This window comes from Nycticebus coucang, chromosome 19, assembly GCF_027406575.1.
Source record: "Nycticebus coucang isolate mNycCou1 chromosome 19, mNycCou1.pri, whole genome shotgun sequence".
NCBI classification, from domain to species: domain Eukaryota; kingdom Metazoa; phylum Chordata; class Mammalia; order Primates; family Lorisidae; genus Nycticebus; species Nycticebus coucang.
In genome coordinates this window covers 28,847,819-28,869,125 of record NC_069798.1, presented here as the reverse complement: position 1 = coordinate 28,869,125, position 21,307 = coordinate 28,847,819, and the positions used below count along the sequence as shown (strand labels likewise).

At 40.5% G+C, this 21,307-nt stretch overlaps 1 protein-coding gene and 2 pseudogenes across 11 annotated transcripts in view; 2 read left to right on the top strand and 1 right to left on the bottom strand.

Moving 5' to 3' along the window:
- FHOD3 (formin homology 2 domain containing 3) overlaps nt 1-21,307 on the bottom strand; it is a 584,424-nt gene that overhangs the window by 239,063 nt on the left and 324,054 nt on the right. The gene's annotated exons all lie outside the window — the stretch shown is intronic.
- Nucleotides 5,571-6,468, top strand: LOC128571583 (SAP domain-containing ribonucleoprotein-like; annotated as a pseudogene). The gene has a single exon (XR_008375926.1). The product of XR_008375926.1 is annotated as an SAP domain-containing ribonucleoprotein-like (transcript).
- Nucleotides 12,190-13,449, top strand: LOC128572106 (26S proteasome regulatory subunit 4-like; annotated as a pseudogene).

Here is a 21,307-nt window from a genome sequence, read left to right as displayed (position 1 = left end):
CCTGTCTGCCTCAATGGGTACTAAAGCATCCTGTTAACAGTCACAGCACTCAGTCCCCTTGGTTGGACACCGAGCTCACTGCATACCTGCATTTTCAAACATGACCAGTAAAAGTTATGAAATCAATTTTATTAGTCCAGATCAGCAATATATATGCATGTGTATGTATTTTTTTTTTTTTTTTTTTGCGACAGAGTCTCACTTTTTCGCCTTCAGAAGAATGCCATGGCATCACAGCTCACAGCAACCTCAAACTCTTGGACTCAAGTGATCCTCTTGCCTCAAGCCTCCCAAGTAGCTGGGTTTGCAGGCACCCACCACAATGTGTATTTTGTAGAGATGAGGTCTCACTCTGGCTCAGCCTGGTCTCAAACTCCTGAGCTCAAGCAATCCACCCACCTTGGCCTCCCAGAGTGCTAGGATTTCAGTAAATAAAATAAAAATGGAAAATGGAGCACACTGCATTTATTAAAGGATGGGTATTCTTATTTTTGTTTTATATAAATTTTTTTTCCTATAAGTCTCTAACCCAAAAAGTTCAGAATCTGTTATTCCAGACTTCTTCCCCTTCCTCATTCTCCACCTTCTGTGCGTCACTAAATCCTTCAATTTTTTCCTCTGAGCTATCTCAGGTCTTGAGTTCACTTTCTCTTCCCTCTATTAAAGTAATGTCCTTGGATCCAACTTCCGTGTCACTCCTAGATTACAGCAACTGCTGGTCCTGGCTGGTCTCCCACTTTGACTCCTACCCTTTTTCAAATCCATAATAGATATTGTTACCACTGACTTTTCCAAAGCATCAAATATGTCATCTGAAGCTGGAAGACCTGGCTCAGGGCTCCCCCTATTCCCAAACAACTTGCTGGCCTTTCACCTTCTTGCACAAACCATCTTAGCTTCTATGTCTAGAACTTTCTGCTACCAGATCAGGGCATCAATTCTTAGCCTATCAATTTTGAATTAGTTAAACATGACTTGTATTTAAGAAAAGTCTTCACATATAAAATACAGATATATGTTCACTCTACAAACCAGAGGAAGACTTAATTTTTTAAAAAAAGAATTTCTTACACACTGGAGACGTACAAGAACCCACTCCCAAATCAGTGACTTGCCTCCTTTCCTTCAGCCAAAGACACCAAAAATGCCATGGAAGAAGTTAAAAGGTCAACCCTTCCTGGCAGAGTCATTGGACTGCTGCTCTGTGTAATCTTTTAATTAGTCCCTGTCCATTCTTTCCTTTTATTCTACATGGCAGTGAAATTAAGGTCACATGTACTCTGTAAATGGGCACAGAGATTCAAGAGCTATAATCTCTTTAGGAAAGTTACGTAGTTTAGCCATAAGTATGTTTAATGCAGTTTTTAAATCATTGTTATAACTGTAGCTAGATCACAAATTTTATCACATGTCATCCCCTTTAAATGTATTAGGAAAGACTTCGTTTTTATCCAAATGACCATGTACATATTTGAGCCTATAATTTCACCATAAAACAGAAGATTCCTTTCACTGATATCTGAGTTATCTTGGCTTATCTTTCTACATGATCTTACCATTCTTGGCTTTTAAATTTTTTTAAGAAAAGCAGTATGAAAGAAAGACTGTTCTATAGCTACTCTGTAAAATCAGATACCATTTGAGAGTGTTATTGAAAATAATTCCTATTTATTTTTACTAAAAGTACAAAAAAGATGAAAGGTATGAAAAATTAAAGAAAATTATCTCAATGCAGGGGCAATATTTTGCTACAAGCAAGTATCAGTGGTCACAGGGTTTATTTTTGGTTTTGGAGGGCAATTACCTCTGAGTTGCCCTTTGGAAATGAAGAAGGATTGCCATGCTGTTGAATACAATGATAACACCGTATTATTCCACGTATGATGCACTTTCATGTCTGATGCACATTTTCAGCCCAAACTATCAGGAAAAAAAAAAACCTTTCAATTTTAATTAAAATTTATATTTTCTTATATTTAGATACCTGGTTTTTCTGTATTATAAATGAATTTTAGCATTTATTTTTAACAGTTACACTTTTAATACATAAGTATAAAAGAATTAGAAACATTTATGTAGATAAAGAAGCTGTACTACCCATGTATAATGTGTACCCTTATTTTTCCCCTCAAAAATTTGGGCAAAAAGTCCACATTATACATGGCAAAATACAGTAGTTCTTCTTGGAACCTGACTCTAAGCACCAAGATTGGCACTACTTTCTTCAGTCAGAACAGAAGGGGCTCTGATAATCTCCATAGAGAAAAACAAAACTATTACTACCTCTCAAACCTTATCTTGTGGAAAGGACTAATTCATCTTGAAGAAGAGATTTCAACTTATTTTAATTAGACCATTAAAATTCACTCCTCTTAACTCTGAAATGGATTTGTCAACCCCTGATTTCCATTATTCACCAAAGCTTGCGGTAAATATTGAAAAGAGGCTGATAATGTTGACATTCTTGGAACTAAATGAAGACCTTGAGTCCAGTTATTATTCTCTCCCACTTAATTGTCGGCCCTAAATAACAAGCCCTGGTCCAGTTTTCCCCAAGGGCAACTGTCAAAGAAATACTCTTTCAACACCGATTACTGCATGAAAATTAAGGAGAATAAGCTGCCAATTCTTGGCTGGAGACAAGAATTTAATCAGCACAAAGAGCTCCAACAAGGTGTCAGAGTTTCACAGCCCCTTGCTGACATTTAGCAGCATTTGCAATGCAAATTTTCTAAAGCACTCTTAAATTACCACACCTCTCCCCGACCCCAGAAGGCCCATTTCCTAAAAAAGATCCCCAAGAAAAATTTCAAAATTAATTAGACCTAAGATCCCCTTTTAACACTTGCAAGCTTAATTAGTAACTCTCAGAGGAGAGAGGGCCCTACCCCAGATCCTCCAAAACCGGATCATTGAAGTGGTTCTTTCTGATCCATCTTCCTTCCCACCAGGGCATTATTTAATGCAGCTGAGCTCTGCATTTTCTTCTCCCATTTAATGCACATGGAAGACTGATTTGTTTGTGGCCTATTTGTTCAACTTCCTACCAGCAGCAAAGCTTAAATCCATCCCAGATTCACACACTAAAGATTTGAAAGTAAGGCCCTTACCAGCCACCAACACAGGAACAGCCCCATTACTGCTGGGCCATGGCAGCCTCAACTACACCTATGCTCCCAGCCTCTCTCAATCTTTCCCATTCTACCTGCCCCTGTTTTTCAGATAAGGAGAAACCAAAGAAATGAAGAAAAGCCTAAAAAGTTATTAGCAGGTTCTGCACCTCTAAAAATTTTTCGCAGACTCCTAGATTCCCTATGGAGTAGAAAGAAAAACAGCCATTTTAATGATCTGTTCTATAATGATCTTCCAGGACTTACATCTAATGAAATACCAGTAGAAGCATACAGCCTCCTCCAGGCATCTCAGAGCCAGCCAGAGGTGGAGTGAACCACAGACAGACTGCAGGATCAGCAGTGGCTGGACTGTCTTACTCACCTATGATCAAGCTCACCCTGGCTCTTCCCCTGGGAAGCTGAAGTTAGTGACAAGGGCTTGACAAGTGACCCTGGAAGTAGTACCTTCTCCTGGCCTAGGGACAGTCCATGCGGGGCACATGCCCCTAAATGACATAACTGCTTACTGAGTGACAGAGTCATAGACCTGAGGCTTGGGGAGAATAATTAAACCCAAGCAGAGTGGAGGCATTCACAAACACTCCAAGAGGAGGGTGGGGTTGGTATGAGCTTGAGTAATGAGAGGACCTTTTACAAAGGAGATGACAGGACAAAGAGCTTAAAGGATGGGGCACATTTCACTGGGATAAGGCAGGTGAGATTCGGGTGAGAGGAGATAAAAGGTTGAAGTACTTCCCCTGACGTCTGCTTTCAGGACAGCACAGCATCAAGAAAACGCATAGGCTTTTGACTCACAAAGAACTTAGTTTGCATGTTGCCTCCACCATTTTGTACTTCTAAAACAAGTTACCCAGCCGCTGGGGCCTCAGCTTACATGTTACTCAAATGGAAGACAAGTCCATCTTGCTCAGATGAAATGAGATGACATATTAGCACAGCATATAGCTGATGGTCAGGCAGTTTTTGTTCATGCTGTGAAGCTCATTAATCTCTCTGGACTTCAATGATATCATCTGAAAGACAGAGGAGTCTAGGCAGAAGACCCCAAGGCTCCCCAGGAGGGCTGCGGCTCAATACCATTACTCTAAAGGCCCGAGGGCATGTCATGTAGAGAATCTGGCACTAGGGGGTGAGATTCTACTAGATGTTGATACCCACAAGGTGTGGCTTCACAGACGCGATTCCACAAATTTGCCTTATTGATACACTACGCTTTATAAATTAGGCAACTAAAAAAAAAAAAAAAAACAGAAATAGGTATGTGAAACAATAAAAGTATATTCTAGTATATTAATTCTGTATTTCTATTTAGGATTTCGACACCTTTAGAATTTTAACTCTAAAAATCCCTAATTTACTAAATTCCTAGTTTACTAAAATTCCACCAACTGCAATCAATTTATATCTGGAGACACACACCTGAGAGGACTTGCTGCTAGACCCCTGTAAAGCCCACAGAACCCATATCCTGCCATTACCTGGTGGCCAGCATCCTACTTACTGACACAGCTCAGGGTTCCTAGGCCTGGTCCCAGGGGAGAATCATTGTGTGGGAAGCCCTAAACCACTGATTCCCCACCACCACCACCTGATTTAACTGGGCACAGGTGTATGCCTGGCATTGGTATTTGTCAAAGCTCCACAAGTGAGTTTCCTGCACAGCTAGTTACATGAACCACCGATGGATGTATGCTACACTAAACCATTACTTAAGGGCTAAGCTTGGGTTAGGACACTCCCGCAGCCAGCCTATTCACACTGAGGATCAGCACTTGCTTCTGGCTCACACTGAGCCAGCCACACTCAGAATCAGCACTTGCTTCTAACCAAAACCAACCTCAAAGGCAAGCATGGAAAACCCAAGGCCCCCGTTCTGACCACTATCTTCTGCACTGCCCAGGGGGGCCAAGAGTTATGAATGGAGCCATGGTAGGCAGCGGTGGGTCCCTTCAGCATAGCTGGCTTCCACCAAAACCCCAGATTGCTAGAAATGGTCCATCATCACTGTTTACCAAGCTGAACACAGTTGCATGTGAGAAGCCGTTTCAAAATTTCAACACTTAAATGTTCTTTTAAAATTATAATATCATGGAACATAGTAAATGTTTTTAAACAAGACAATGCCTTAGTTTCTTCTCAGAGGGCTTAACTGCTTTATTGTAGACCTCAGCAATGGGGCTTTTAAAAAATGAAGCTATCGTAGCAGTCACTTGCCGGCTCCTGAGTTAAACCTGAATTCTTGGGAAGTATTACAGGCTTGCCCAATATATTTTTAATGATAATTATTTTATGTCTATTTTATGAGCTAGAGTAATTCCAAGATAGGAATAAGGGTCAAAGAACTAGAAATCCTACTGTGACCATAATCATTCCTGTCAGCTATAAATTAATGTTCAAAGAAGGAAGATAAAGAAAACTAGAGACAGCGGGCGGGGGCCTAGCGAGTGAGGGTTAACAAGATGGCGGCGGAGACGGTGGAGCTCCATAAGCTGAAGCTTGCTGAACTAAAGCAGGAATGTCTTGCTCGTGGTTTGGAGACCAAGGGAATAAAATAAGATCTTATCAACAGGCTCCAGGCATATCTTGAGGAGCACGCTGAAGAGGAGGCGAATGAAGAAGATGTACTGGGAGATGAAACAGAGGAAGAACAACCAAAGCCCATAGAACTTCCTGTCAAAGAGGAAAACCCCCTGAAAAAACTGTTGATGTGGCAGCAGAGAAGAAAGTGGTAAAAATTACATCTGAAATACCACAGACTGAGAGAATGCAGAAGAGGGCTGAACGATTCAATGTACCTGTGAGCTTGGAGAGTAAAAAAGCTGCAAGGGCAGCTAGATTTGGGATTTCTTCAGTTCCAACAAAAGGTCTGTCATCTGAAACCAATATGGTTAACCTGGATAAGCTAAAGGAAAGAGCCCAAAGATTTGGTTTGAATGTCTCTTCAATCTCCAGAAAGTCAGAAGATGATGAGAAACTGGAAAAGAGGAAGGAACGATTTGGGATTGTCACAAGTTCAGCAGGAACTGGAACCACAGAGGATACAGAGGCAAAGAAGAGGAAAAGAGCAGAACGCTTTGGGATTGCCTGATGAAAAATTCTTGATGTTTTCTGTTCTCCAGTGGTTTCAATTTCTCCGATTCTTCCTAGTCACATATATCTAAATGCACAGTCATGTGCCTACGTCTTGCCTCGCATTGAGGAAGCATGTACCCCAGGTACATCTGTGAACTCCAGCAGCAGTTTGACTTATTGCTGTTCCAACTTTAAGGTTGTTGTGTTTTTGTTTTTGATTAGTTTGCTTGTTAATAAAAAAATAGAAAACAGAAAAAAAAAAGAAAACTAAAGAAATGATCTTTAAAAGATAATTGATAGAATCTCTGATGGTAATACACATCCACTCTATTGTCTGCCTTCCAAAAAATTAAAATATAAAATGGATACATAAATATGTATGAATGTACTTAATATGCGAATACATTTAAAATCTTATCAGATACATGCTACAACATGGATAAACCTTGGACAAAACATTGTGCTAAGTGGAATAAACCAGACACAAGAGGGCAAATACTCTGATTGCATTTGTAGGACTTATCCAGAACAGGCAAATTTATAAACAGAAAAGGGGTCAGGGGAAGGAGAGATGGGGAGATATTGTTCAATGAGAACAGAATTTCTACTTGGGGTGATAAAAAAAAGTTTTGGAAATAGATAGTGGTGGTGGTGATACAACATTATGAAGGAAATTAATGCCACCAAATTGTAAAAATTTTTTTTTTCAGGATAATAGAGAAATTTTATTTAGGAAGAACAAAGAGGAAAGTTTAGAGCACTTCCAAGGAGAGTTGGAAGTGGGTCCCTCTCATGGAAGAGAAAAGGTGAGAGACCTGAATTATACAATTAAAAGTAGTTAAAAGACATATAAATTCTGTTTTACATATGTACAATTAAAAATGGTTAATTTCATCATATAATTCTGTTATATATGTCATATATAGTGTTTTTGCCCCAAAGAAAGCCCCTCCCCCAGAAAGCCCCTTCCTACTTTCTACAGACCAAGATTAGCTGTCTCACTCTTAAAGTTACAGCTCCTCTCTAAGCACAGGAAGTTGCCCTCTAAATAACAGGGAATTGCCTCCCAGCCGCAAAACTTATTTCATCTCCCTATCCCAATTACCCACTGAAAATTTCAAACTTATGGCCTGCCCCTGCCAGCTCTTCCCACCAGAGCAGTAACTCCTTATTGGCTATTCAACCATCCATCACCATTCTAAGACTTCCCCTAACCAAACTTATGTAAGGGTGCGCTTTTCTTTCTCTCTCTTCCTTTCTCTCCTCCTTGGTGTTGCTCTGCAGCATCCTTCCCTCACCAATAAAGACCTTTCATACAAGCCTTGATGGTCTGTGAGATCTCTGCTGGTCGAGTGCCACCGTTTCATTATAGGAAAAACACACACACACACACACATATCCACAATTTTTAAAAAGTCAAAACAAAACCCTATCAAAAACACTATTCAGCTAAAAACTAATGGTCTAATGCCCAAAGCAGAAAATCATAAAAGCAACTAAGAATGTTTCTGAAGAAGAGCAGCCTGGCCTCCTGACCTGGATGTATGCTCTAACCTTTGGGGAGCCTTTCCTTGTGCTCAAATAGGTCTGAGACTTGTCCATCCCTGCAGAGTTGCCCAAAGCAACAAGTCTCAACATCCCTGGACCTCGCCACCACCCATCCTATTTCCTTGGCCAACACGTTAGACTTCATTTATTTAATAGCTATTTCCTGGCAGCTGTAATTACATGTTCATTACAACCAAATTGTTTTGCCATCCTAATAGATACTACTGGCTGTCGATCACTTGTATTTTGTTTTCATTTCTATAACATAAGCATTTCTCACATCATCAGCTACTGGACCTGAATAAATATCAATATTTCAGACCATGCATTCTCACCAGGAGTAAGAAACATGAAAATAGGTTTCTGGGAGCAAAAGCACCTTAAATAATACAAAGGTTTATGGTCCTCCACAGGGGTATGGTACTTAAACAGATGCACAGTACTGGCTGCAGAATTTAAATTTCATGGGGTGCATGGGTGATTAAGAAAAAATGTATTAAAAAGCTCCTTGGGAAGAAGATACTAAAAAAAGTTTGACAAACACTACTTTATAACCTATAATTAAATATTTCCTTAAACTAACAAACACACAGACAAAAACCCAGCTGTTCTTCATATACACACACAGAAAAAGCTATGAAAAGAAATTTTAATTGAAAACCATCACAAGGCTTCACTGCAGGCCTCTTTCCAGTATATACAGCATAGCAGGCAGCTCTTGGAGAGGGGTGTTACCTTCCATTTGGCCCAACTCTCTTGGCTTTCCTTAAGGCTGACATATGCACCCATTCCTGCAAGTGTCCCCAGCAGTGCTAAATACCAGGCATTCTGCTAGTCTCATGTGGCAGGAACCACCTTGACCAAATGGACAGAGAACTGTAGAGGTCAGGAAAGGAGAAGGATCAGACCCTTTGTTCTACAGCAGCCTTGAAGGGAAGCAGCAGCAGGCAGGCCAAGGCAAGTGGCTGTAAGCCCAGGTTCTAAAGCCAAAGAAACTTGGGTTTGAGGCTACCTGGCATTGCCTCTTACCAAACAAACAACTTTGGCCAAGGGATTTGGCCTCTGGCACTTCAAATTCCTCCTCTGAAAGCAAAGAGATGGTGATGTTTCTTATGGAGCTGCAGTAAGAATCAAAATGTGAATAATACAGGGTGGCCATAAAGTTCGTGTGTGATTTAAAATAGTTTGCAGATGAACTTCACGGCCACCCTGTACACTTGTCTCTCGCAAATTCAAGCAACTAAGGGTAACTGCCTTACCCCGTGAAATGACATTTAGTAACTACACAGTCACCTTTTAGAAAGAGTTCCCATAAGTGGACACTATGTACTAACAGCCTCAATGGTCCTCATTCTAGAGCCCCGCAACTAGTCTGCTGCATGTGGCTAACTTGGTTTTGGTGGTCCCAGAAGAAAGAGGCCTTTGAAAAGTGTGTCTCACCCAGCTTGCTGAAACTTTCTTTTCTCATGGCATACTGTGCCCATTCTTTCCCAATGGACACATGCCCCAGACAAAGGTACCATTCAAGGCTTCTCCCTAGGTTGTTAGTACCTCAACACTATAGGACAGGTGCTACCAAAGCCTACCATCAGAGCCCTCCTCATCCCCCCACTTGCCCCTTCCCAAACCATGGGAGGGGGCCCCAGCAGCATATTCTCATGGCTCCTTATCTTTATACAATTTGCAAAGGGAAGGCATTTTAATAGCCATTACTCAAGGTCATAATCTCTGATCCCACTGATTCCCCTCCATCACACTCTCAGGTCGGGATAAGATAATGATAACCAAAATAGACATATCCTCAGAGAGCACAAACCTTACAATAGGAAGAAAAAAACCAAAACACTGTACAGCTCTATTTAAAACAGTTGTGTGTTCTGCCCAAGCAAAGTGCTAAAACATAGCACGGGGGGTGGGGGTGGGTGGGTAAGGAGAGGTAGAAGCATTGGTGAGGGTTGCAAGTGAGTGGCATGTAATTAGCAGGTGATAGTTGCAATCAAATAGGGCCCATTAGTCAGAAAGAAGGAAGGACGAAGTTAGCTGGCCTATTTAACAGCTTCCTTCCGGGTGCAAGAGAACTGATGGCACTGCCATGCGGCTGCTCAGTTCATCTTTCTCTCTCCTTCCTCTTCCAGCTGAGCCAGGGAAACAGCCCCAGAGGGAGGAGCTCTGGGAGGACAAGCAATACTACGGGGTGGTATCGTCTTTTAATAGCAATTAAACACTGGAGGATTTTGAAACCTTTTGGGCTTTTTGACATCATCCTGCTCTGAAAATCTGAAAAAGCCCCCAAAGAATCTAACTGAAAGAAACCAAGGAACATGATAAACTGATGTTTGACTATGGTCTGAGGAGGGGTTTGGGGAGAGACGACAGTAGTTTATAACAGGTGAAGGTGACTGAGTTGGTTGTAGCCAAGTGATTCTTCCTGTCATGTGAAAACATTGGTGGCAATAGGACAGCTTTCCAGAGCAGGCAAGAGTAGGCTGAGCAGAGAATAGGGGTCTGAGTACGAACATGAGTGTAGGCAGGAAGCAATGCAACTCAGCGATACAGGTGAGCCCAAGGTTGGTCCAGAAGGCAAATCCCAAAAGCCTCATCATACAGTGAGTTTATGCCTGAGGAATCACGCATGGTACCAAAATAAATACCAAAATTCTAAGAGTCTTCCTCAATTCTAGATAACCAAGGCATAGCTGTGTGGGCAAACCACAAAGGCTCTAGATTGTCACTTCAGTTTCAGATGATCTGATTAATAGTTCAATTTATTGGTGCTTTTTAAGACTCACATGGAAAAGAGTTTGAAAAATATATACTCATAAACACACCACCTTCCAGAGAACAGGTAAAGCAAGAGAGGTTATGGAAGCTAGTTCCATCAAACAGAATTATTGAACCAATAGCCTGCAACTTCACTCATACCCACATATGCTAGCCCAGAGACACACACATTAACAGGGAGTCAGGCATAAGAATTTTTATGACAAATGTTTGTAATGGTGAAAAATTGAGCCCACCTAACGGTCCATCAGCAAGGGAACTGATCGTGAAACTACGTACACCCATACACAGAAATGCCACACAACGACGAGTCTTACAAACATAATATTGAGTACAAATATCAAGTTAGAAAAAATATGCGTAACACATTTATAAAGTTCAGAGATTAACATATGCGGTAGTCAGAATAGTTACTTCTGGAGAGAGGAGACAGAAACAACTGCAGAGTGCTACAGCAGGGACCTTCAATTACATTAATAATTCTGAGCTTTTAAGGTGAGTACTATGTCCACAGGCATTTATCTTATTCTTAATACCTCTTTGTATGCCTTTAATATTTTGAAATAACTTAAAATAATCAAATTAATTCCAAATTGATGACTCCTAATGCAATGATTAATACATTCCTTAAAGGGAGGATATACTCAATTCTATCTCCCTAACATGCTATGTATTATTATTTTGTGTATTATTTTTTCATTGTTATCCATGTATAAATGTATACTTTTGGGGGGTTGTGATGATATTTCATGGAATATTTTCATACATAATTAATAAATTTAATATAGTGACAAGCACTTTTAATGCTGAAAAATCTTAGAAATTGTTATCTAAAATAAACTTCTAATATTTCACTGAATAAATATATTTTGATTTTAACCACTCTTCTGTTAAACAGATTCCTCTAGTTTTCTCATTACAAATAATGCTCTAAAGAATTTTGTGTATGTAGTATCTTCTCCCTTTTTAGAATAATTTACATTCTCACAGGTAGAATTATTAGGTCAAAACTTTGATCTTTCTTGTAAATCACTGTATACTGTCAATACATCGTAAATATAAGTGTTCATACGACTTCTGCTTCTGACCAGGATAAGGGAACAGGAATTAAATTTCCCATTCTTCCTGAAACATACTAAAATCCAGACTAAATATAACAGATGTTTTCAAGACACTGGGCAGTAAAAGATTGTACTCCAGAGAGCTGGAAACAAAGGAGGTGAACTAAAGAATAGCACTTTCAATAGTACTATCCTAGTAGGGAAATTTATAACACTAAAAGTCTATGTTACAAATAAGAAAGGTCCCAAATCAGTGAGTAAAGTTTCTACTTTAAGAATCTAGAAAAAGATGGGCGGCGCCTGTGGCTCAGTCGGTAAGGCGCCGGCCCCATATACCGAGGGTGGCGGGTTCAAGCCCAGCCCCGGCCAAACTGCAACCAAAAAATAGCCGGGCGTTGTGGCGGGCGCCTGTAGTCCCAGCTGCTCGGGAGGCTGAGGCAAGAGAATCGCTTAAGCCTAGGAGTTGGAGATTGCTGTGAGCTGTGTGAGGCCACGGCACTCTACCGAGGGCCATAAAGTGAGACTCTGTCTCTACAAAAAAAAAAAAGAATCTAGAAAAAGAGATTGAGTGGCTGAGGCAAGATGGGTCAAAGAGTGGTGACTGTGGTCCTGGAGGTGGCAAGAAGGATGACAAGGACAAGAAAAATATGAATTTCCTATACCAACCAGCGTGGGGAAAAAGAAGATGAGAAAGATGCTACCAGTAAACTACCATTGGTGGGTAACACCTCACACTCAGTGCTGGTTAAAATTGTCAAAGTTAGAGAGAATTATAAAACTATCTTCTCATGGAGGAAGAATTCATTAGAAATCAGGAACAAATGAAACCATCAGAAGAAAAGCAAAAGAAGGAAATATCTGAGAGGAGACGCCAATGTCAGGAACCTTAGAAGAGATCATTGGTGACAATCGCGCCATCATGTCTACATCTGTGGGCTTAGAACACTACGTGAGCATTCTTTCATTTGTAGACAAGGATCTGCTGGAACCAGGCTGCTCATCTACCTGCTCAATCACAAGGTGCATGCTGTAATAGGGTGCTGATAAATGACACAGATCTCCTGGTCACTGCAATGAAGGTGGAAAAGGTCCCATAGGAGACTTATGACAATATTGGGGGGTTGGACATCCAAATGCAGGAAATGAAGGACCCTGTGGGGCTTCCTCTCACCCATCCTGAATATTATGAAGAGATGAGTATAAAGCTCCCTAACAGGGTCATTCTCTACAGTCCACCTGGTACAGGTTAAAACTTGTTTGCCAAAGCAGTAGCAAATAACCTTGGCCACCTTTTTGAGAGTGGTTGGCTCTGAACTCATTCAGAAGTACCTACCTAGGTGATAAGTCTAAACTCATATGGGAATTGTTTTGAGTTGCTAAAGAACATGTATCTTCCACCGTGTTTATTGATGAAATTGATGCCACTGGGACAAAAAAATATGACTCAAATACTGGTGGTGACAGAGAAATTCAGCAAACAGTGTTGGAACTGTTGAACCAGTTGGATGGATTTTATTTAAGGTGAGATGTGAAAGTTATTATGGTCACAAACTGAATAGGAACTTTGGATCCAGCCCTTATGGAGTTCCCCTGATCGATGAAAAGGCTAAGGAGCACTTCTTTCAGATGCACACAAGCGGGTTGATGCTGGCTGTTCATGTAACACCGGATGACTTGATCATGGCTAAAGATGACCTCTCCGGTGCTGACATTAAGGCAATTTGTACAGAAGCTGGTCTGATGGCCTTCAGAGAATGCAGAATGAAAGTAACAAATGAGGACTTTAAAAAAAATCTAAAGAAAATGTTCTGTATAAAAAACAAGAAGGCACCCCTGAGATCTATCACCACTGAACCATAGTTGCCTTCAGGAAAATGGAAGTTTTCCTGACCCCTCAGGGATGAAGTTGGAAAAGCTGCCCAGAGGAATCCATGTTCCAGTTGATTGATATTAGCAAACATCCTCTGTGTCTTTTAGAATACTGTGGATAAGCTGTCCCTTGGGTGGCCTTTGTCTGTTGGTCACTGTGCAGCACTCTGCTTCCCAATAAAGCAGGCTCTTTCACAGAATAAAAAGAAAACTAGAAGAAGAGCAAGTTAAACCCAGAGTAAACAGAAGATTATAATGAAGATCAAAGAAGAAATCAATGAAATAAAAAAAGGGAAAACAATAAAGAAGAGTAGTCTGGCTCTCAGAAGAGATCAATAAAATTAATTCATCTCTAGCCAGCCTGATCAGAAAAAAAGAGATAAAACACAAACTAATAAAGCCTCAATCAAGAACACATAGATTAACTTTAAGGGTCCAACATCTATTAAAGAAATAGAATTTGTAGTTAAATTTTTTTTCCAGAAAAGGATCACTAGACCCAGATGGCTGTACTGGTGAATTTAAACAAATATTTAAGAATGAAATAACACTTATTCTACACAAATGTTTCCAGAAAACTGAAGAGGAATAAATCATTCCCATCTCATCCAATGAGACCATAATTACTAAAACACCGCCAAAGAAAACATTAGAAAAAAAGAAAACTATACACCAGTACCTGCCATGAACATAGATGCAAGAATAAAAAAGTTAGTGCCACACACACAATATAAGAAAAATACATCATGAACAAGTAGAGTGTATCCTAGTTTAACAACTTTAAAATAAATCAATATACTTGACTACCTTGACAATCCAAATATTAAAAGACATTTTGCATATATCAAGATAATGAAATTTAACCTATATTTCCTATTCTTGGCAAACAAGCCCTTAGCAAACAAGGAATAAAAGAGAACTTCCTCACCTTGATTAAGGATATCAGCAACAAAAAAAATATAGATAACATCATACTTAATGATGAAAGACTAAATCCTTTTACCTTAGTTTGGCAAACAAAATAAGAACATCTATTCTTATCACTTCTATCCAATATTACTTTGCATTATAGCCAAGTGCAATAAGGAAAGAAAGAAAAAGGCATCTTGATTGGAAAAAGAAAAATAAAACTTGTTTTATTCACAGATTACATGTTCATCTCAGACAATCCTATAGACTCTACAAAAAAGCTAGAAGAAATAATCAAGTTAGTTGTAGAATATTAAACCAAGATATAAAAATTATATGCCTAAGTATCACAATGGCAATGAGTAACTACAAATTTAAAATTTTTTAAATGTATCAATATGAAATGCTTACTGACAAATGACATAAAAGATATGCAGTGCCTACATTCTGAAGGCTAGTGAGATATTGCTGAGAGAAATTGATGACATAAACAGAGAGACAGATCATAAAGACTCGGTATTATACAAGATGTCAATTCTCCCCAAATTGATCTATAGATTCAACGCATTCCCAATCAAAATCTAAATAGGCTTTTTTCTCCCCCCAAGAAATCGACATGTCAAATCTACAATTCATATGGAAATTCAAAGGACCTAGTTAGTAGAGGTCCTTGGAAAGAGAAGAACAAGACTGGAAGACTTACAGTACCTGACTTCAAGATGCATTATTAAATTATAGTAATCAAATGTGATATTGGCATCAAGACAAAGAGATCAATGGAATGTGTGGTTCCACAAATAGAACCATACCTATTGATGGACAATTGATCTTTAACAAAGGTGTGCAGACAATTCAGTCTCTAGAAATAGTTTCCTCTAGATACTAAGAAAATTGGTTGGGCTCATGCCTGTAATCCTAGCACTCTAGGAGCCAAGGCAAGAACATCACTTGAGGTCAAGAGTTTGAGACCAGCCTGAGCATGAGCGAACCCCATGTCTAAAAAAAAATAGAAAAAACTTAGTTGGGAGTGGTGGCATGTGCCTGTAGCACCAGCTACTTGAGAGGCTAAGGCAAGAGGATTGCTTGAGCCCAGGAATGAGACTGCAGTGAGCTATGATGATGCCACTGCACTCTAGCTAGGGTAACAGAATGAAAGTCTATCTCAAATAGAGAAAACATAGTTTTTTCAATTGCTGAAATAGTTGTTTATATGTAGTGCCCTCCCAAACCAAACAACCTTTGAACCAAACTATAAGCCAAGATTAACTCAAAATATATCATAGATATAAATTTAAAACTACAAACCTTCTAGAAAAAAAACATGGACATGAATCTTTGTGACACTGAATTAGGTAAAGATCTCTCAGCTATGACACAATGTGTGGTCCTGATAAACTGAATTTCTTTAAAATAAAAATGTCGGTTCTTTGAAAGACACTGCTTAAAAGAATGAATGCATTGAAGATTGGGAAAATATTTGCAAATCATGTATCTGATAAAGGGCTTGTATCCAGAATATTCAAGAACTCTCAAAACTCAGTAAGAAATAGAGAAAAAATATGAAAACAAAATAGATATCAAATAAGAAAAACAGCTTAATTAAAAAACTGCAAAAGTTTTGAAAAAACATTTCACCCAAAGAAGATGGATCGATGGCAAATAAGCACATAAAAAGATGTTCAACATCATTTGTCACTTGGCAAACACAAATTAAAACCCCAGCGAGGTACCACTCCTCACCTAGAAAAATGGCTAAAATTAAACAGACTGACCAAGTGTTGGAAAGAATGTGGATGAACTGGCCTCTCATCCACTACAGGTGGGGATACAAAACAGTACAACTCCTTTGGGAATCTTTGGCAGTGTTTTAATATACCTTATGACTCAGTCATTCCCTCTTAGGTATTTACCATAGGGAAATGAAAGCATAAGTCCACACAAACACTTGCATGCAAATGTTAACAACCATTTTATTTTGGATAGTCTAAACTGGAAACATTTGAATGTCCATCAACATGTGAATAGATAAACAAAGAACAGTATACCCTTATGACAGAATGCTACTCAGCCATAAAAAGGAATGAACTACTAATGTCATGGGTGAATTCCAAAGTCATTATGCTGAAAGAACCCAATGACATATACATACTGGATGATTCAATTCATATTAAATTCTAGAAAATGCAACCTAATCTATGGTGACAAAAGGTAGGGCAGTGGTTGCCTGGGGAAGGGATGGCTGGCATCAGGCATAGGAAGGAATACAAAGAAGCACAAGGAAACTTTGAGGCCCCTAACTTTGTTGTATAACACTGTTACCTGTACAGATTATCATCAATGAAACTCCAAAGGCGATCTTAAAATATTAATGGTTGCTCCTAGCAAAGGGGGAAAATATTCTACAAAACTAAAAGGAAACATCTCAACAAACACGCAGTACATCATGGCACATTGGTTGGAAGTTTCTTGCATTCTTATTCAGTTATCTTTGCAGTCCCAAAGCTATGAAGGGTACCCGGCAAGTTGTTGCCTTCTAACTCATATTTGCTGAGTGAATGAATAAAATTTATTTTAAACAGTCATCAAACCCAAACTTTACTCCTCTGTTTATTCTTCTTTCCTCCCAGGTCTAGCTCAAAATGGCCCACATCATGAAGGAGCTTGCTGCACAGATGCCCTCAGGACAGGGGTCAACCAGCTTGGTGCAGGAAGTAAGGAAGGCGGGCTATATAAAGCTATCAGCGTGTAAGCAGGTGCCAGACACGACTTTCCTTTCTCCAAGGCTTCCTTCCCCTATGTTTCTCCCTCCCATGTTCTCTCTCTTTCCCATTTTGTCCTACTGCATTTGTGGAGATAAATGCTTAAGTTCCTTGTTCTTGGTTTTAAAATTAGATGGATTAGCCTGTGACAAATCTACCTCACACAAAGAAAAACCACGCCAAACTAAACCCTTTTCTGCCCTTGGTGGTTCTCCTATAAACAGATAGTATTGGAAACAATATCCTGGAGACAGACACAGGCAGGGAAGAGGCTTTCCGGCCACGGCAGTGCATCAAAATGAGCACTTCTCCCATGAATGGATGACCAGCCTGGTGCTGCCAGAGACTGGGGCTTTCCCCTCCTATACTCTCCGGTGTCCTCTGTCCCCACAAGGACGCCACTCCCCTCCAGTGTTGCTCTGAGAGCCCCGGGCCCAGTTACCACCTTGCCCCTGCAGGCAGGGCCAGGGACACCAGGGTGCAGGCTTTTTCCAAGAGTAGCTAAGGGGGGGTGGGGGAGTTGTGCCAACTCCAGCCTCACCAGGCCAGCTCTGTGAAGGGGTGTGGGTTAACACTTTAGCCTGGAGTCCATATTTCACAGGCAACATAAGTCCCTAGATCTCACTTCTTGCTTTGAGATTGTATACTGATTTCCTCATAAATGAAAAAAAAAAAAAAAAGGAAGATTTGAAGGAGTCAACATTTGTAATTCAGAGAGAAGCATGAAGTATTCCATGTCACAGCTAACTTCCTTGTGCCATACATGCTGTGTCCCTTATAGCACCCAACAAACTTTACTCTAAAATAGGCCATGTGTGGTGGGGAACACCAGTGCATGAGCATCAATTACCTGAGATCCTAAAGTCCACACTAAAAACAACTCATTTCATCTTGCAACAGAGGAGCCTGAACTGCCCCTAATGACCATTCCAGCCTGCCACCCTCCCTTCCTGGTGCTGGATACTTAACCCAGGGAACTTTCCAGAGTTGTTCATCAATGCTTCTGTCTTTGAAGAAAACAATAGGCCAACATCTGAAAAATTAGCTTGCTCCTATGATAGCCATTCTCTGCTGATTGCACCAAAGCTTAAACCAGCCAGTCATTGGCATGTGTAAAGCCGCTTTAAGGTTGCCCAGGTCAACTTTTTAAATAAAATACCAAAACTCTGAAGTACAAATGTCAGGAACTGTTGCCAAGAAATAGAAAGCTGTGAGTAAATACATAGATGTGGAATGAAAATGGCCAGTGTGCCAGCAAGTGTTAATACCTTAGCAGTAAGCACATCGGAGGGGTGGTAAGCATCCTTATTTGTAGGATTCCCAGCACATCTTGAGCTGAGCTGCAGTGGGATGCTAGCCCAAGCACGCGCAGGCAGAAAGAGATTTCTTTTTTCCATACGCCTATCAAAAAAGGGCTTCCCTTTCGCTCCACCGATTACTTCTCCATGGGGAAAACCTGCCTTAACACACCCACAGATTGAAGGACTTCTACACTGGTTGCCTTCCAAAAGGCAAGCCCCGCCTTACATGTGACAGGTCCTCCCTGGCAAAGAGGTTTCCAAGACAACCCTCATCAACTCCTCACAAGCGGTGAGCTCGAGTAGCTGCTTTTCTGAGAGTTCTTAGGTTATAAACCTGTTTGTTTTTTTAAACAGTGCTTTTTAACATCAAAGTAGATTTTGTTTAAAAAAAGACAAAGAGGTATGTTAGACCTTTACTTATTTCCACATGTCAAAGAAACAATTCAACTCCTGTTTTCTAAGAACCAACCACTAATATCACCCGGATGTTCTACCTTCTACCTACATTCTGTTAAATTGTGCTGAGCTTTTCTCTCTACAGTACCTTCAAAAAATGAAGTGTATGTAACCCATGCCAAGAAAGAGGCATTTTCCCCACACACATCAAAGACGTACATACACACACACGCACACGGAGAAGCAGATACTGTTTCTGAAAATTAAACTTTCATGATAACTCCTTCTGAGCTCATATGTCATCTAAAGTTGCTGAGGATTCAGAAAACAGCTTCAAATGCCTTCATCCACTCCATTTGACATTGCGGGTGCAGACTAACCTTCAGCTTGCCCTATTCCTTTGGTGAAACGTCACTTCCTCAGAAAGGTCGTCATTGTCCACCCTATATAAAATAGCATGTGCCCACCTCACACCCACCACTCTCAATCCCTGCTTTATTTTTCTTCACAACAGTCATTACTCCACCTGCCTTTTACCTGTTCCTTTGGCTACCATCTTGACAAATGGAAAGTTCCATGAGGCAGGGCCATGTCTGTTTTGTTCACCAGAGTAGGCCCAGGTCCTGGTTCACTGGACACAAAATGAACTTTTGTTGACCAAAGGCAGAGTATGGGAGGAAAAGAAGGAGAAAGGAAAAGGTGTATGTGGGTGAGGGGAAGAGGGGCAGGACGAGCCTGTATAAGTTTTAAATTCTGAAGCAAAAGTCTCTACTACCAGCTCTAATATCATTCTAGTGTTAACAACAATGAGATAACCTACAAGCACTGCCTTATTGAAGCCTCATGATACCAGGTAAACAGCATTAATACTCTGGTTTTAGAGATGAGAAAACTGGAGCAAAAGTATTTCATTTTCCCAAGATTTTAATGTAAGAAATGTCAACTTCTGAAGATAGGCCATTGTTTAAGTTGATTTTTTGTTAAAGTTACATCATCTGCAAAATTTCTCTGTTCAAATAATATATAGTTGGAAAAGTACTCATCACTGTCCAAAACAAACACCTGGGGAAGATGCTGAGGAAGGTGGAGGAGATTAGGTGAGAGGCTACCCAGGAAGGGGAGAGCAGCGCTTGGCAGCCAAGCCCCAACTTATCCACCACACTCACCTGGTTTATAGGTTTCCTCCAAGGTATCTCAACTGCTCCACGATGCTTGTTGCTTCTCCTGGGCACTTTTCAGCCTGTAGCCACCTTTCTCGCTCGCCTAAACTTTTGCAAGTCCAGAGGCACTGGGGAAGCTGGCTGCCGTGACCTGCGTCTGCAGCCACCCAACCGCCGCCGAGTGACTCAGGTGCCCAGGCACCTCACATCGAGAGCCACCTGGAAACACAGGCTGATTCATCAGCCACAGAGAATGCCTGGGCTTTGGCCCCAAGTAATAAAACATTCACCCACAGACTAGAGGTAATTAGATGGGTAACAAACAAGAAGTAAAAAGGAAAGTCAACATATAGTAAGCAAGCAGTGTAGGATGTTCACCAATTAACAACCCTGAGTACAGTGCAGCCCAGCAGGCAGCCTGTGCCAGCTCCCAGCACCACCTCTCCTGACCAGCACTCCTCTTGCCAGAGGGGCTACCTAGGAGACCAACTGTCATGTCCCACAGCCAACTGCGCTCATGTTCAAGGACGATGCTGTTGGAGGAAAAAAAAAAATACACCTGCAGACACCTCTGTAGGGAACAACTCGAAAATTTCTCTCTTCATGCAACATATTTAATGAACACATACAAGTGCCAGAAGCCTATAAAACACATTAAACCCTTTTTATGTTTTGTCTGAAGATTTAACTTGCTTAAGCTATAGTCAAACTCTCCTGCCCACCCTACTCCAAGGATATTTAATCTGGGCTTTCAGACAATAAGTTCCCAGCTTCCATCATAGAAATAACTCAAAGAGATTAGAACCATGATCTTTTTCCATAAACATTTTTATTTTAAGAAGTGGAACCTTTTTTGAAACACTTGGCACTGGCAATAGTACCAAATGTTAATTTAAAGAGTAAAGAGAACAGGTTTTGGAATGAATGAGAACTTTGTCACATTTCGGTGTCTTAGTCCATGGAACAGAGCTTGAGGTCAGCACACCAGAATTGCTTCTCCCCGGCACCACAGTCCTCAGTCTGCAGAACCTCAGGCCAGCTGGGTTTCTGATGCTTTTCAGCATCTGAAAACTTCAGAAATGTTCTTTCTCATTCATCCTAGGTGGACTAACTGATCAGGGTTTCTTCTTGGCTAAACAGGCTGCTCTGCCCTTCACTGCCCTGTACCCCTTCACTGTCCTGAACTTTATTCTCTGGACACAAGAAGGGCATATATGTGACAGCATATGGTCCAACCAGGCCATCAAGGAAAACACCATGCAATGAAGTTTCTTGACCCAGGATTTCTCTGCTAGTAGATGTCTCTCAAAGAGACTA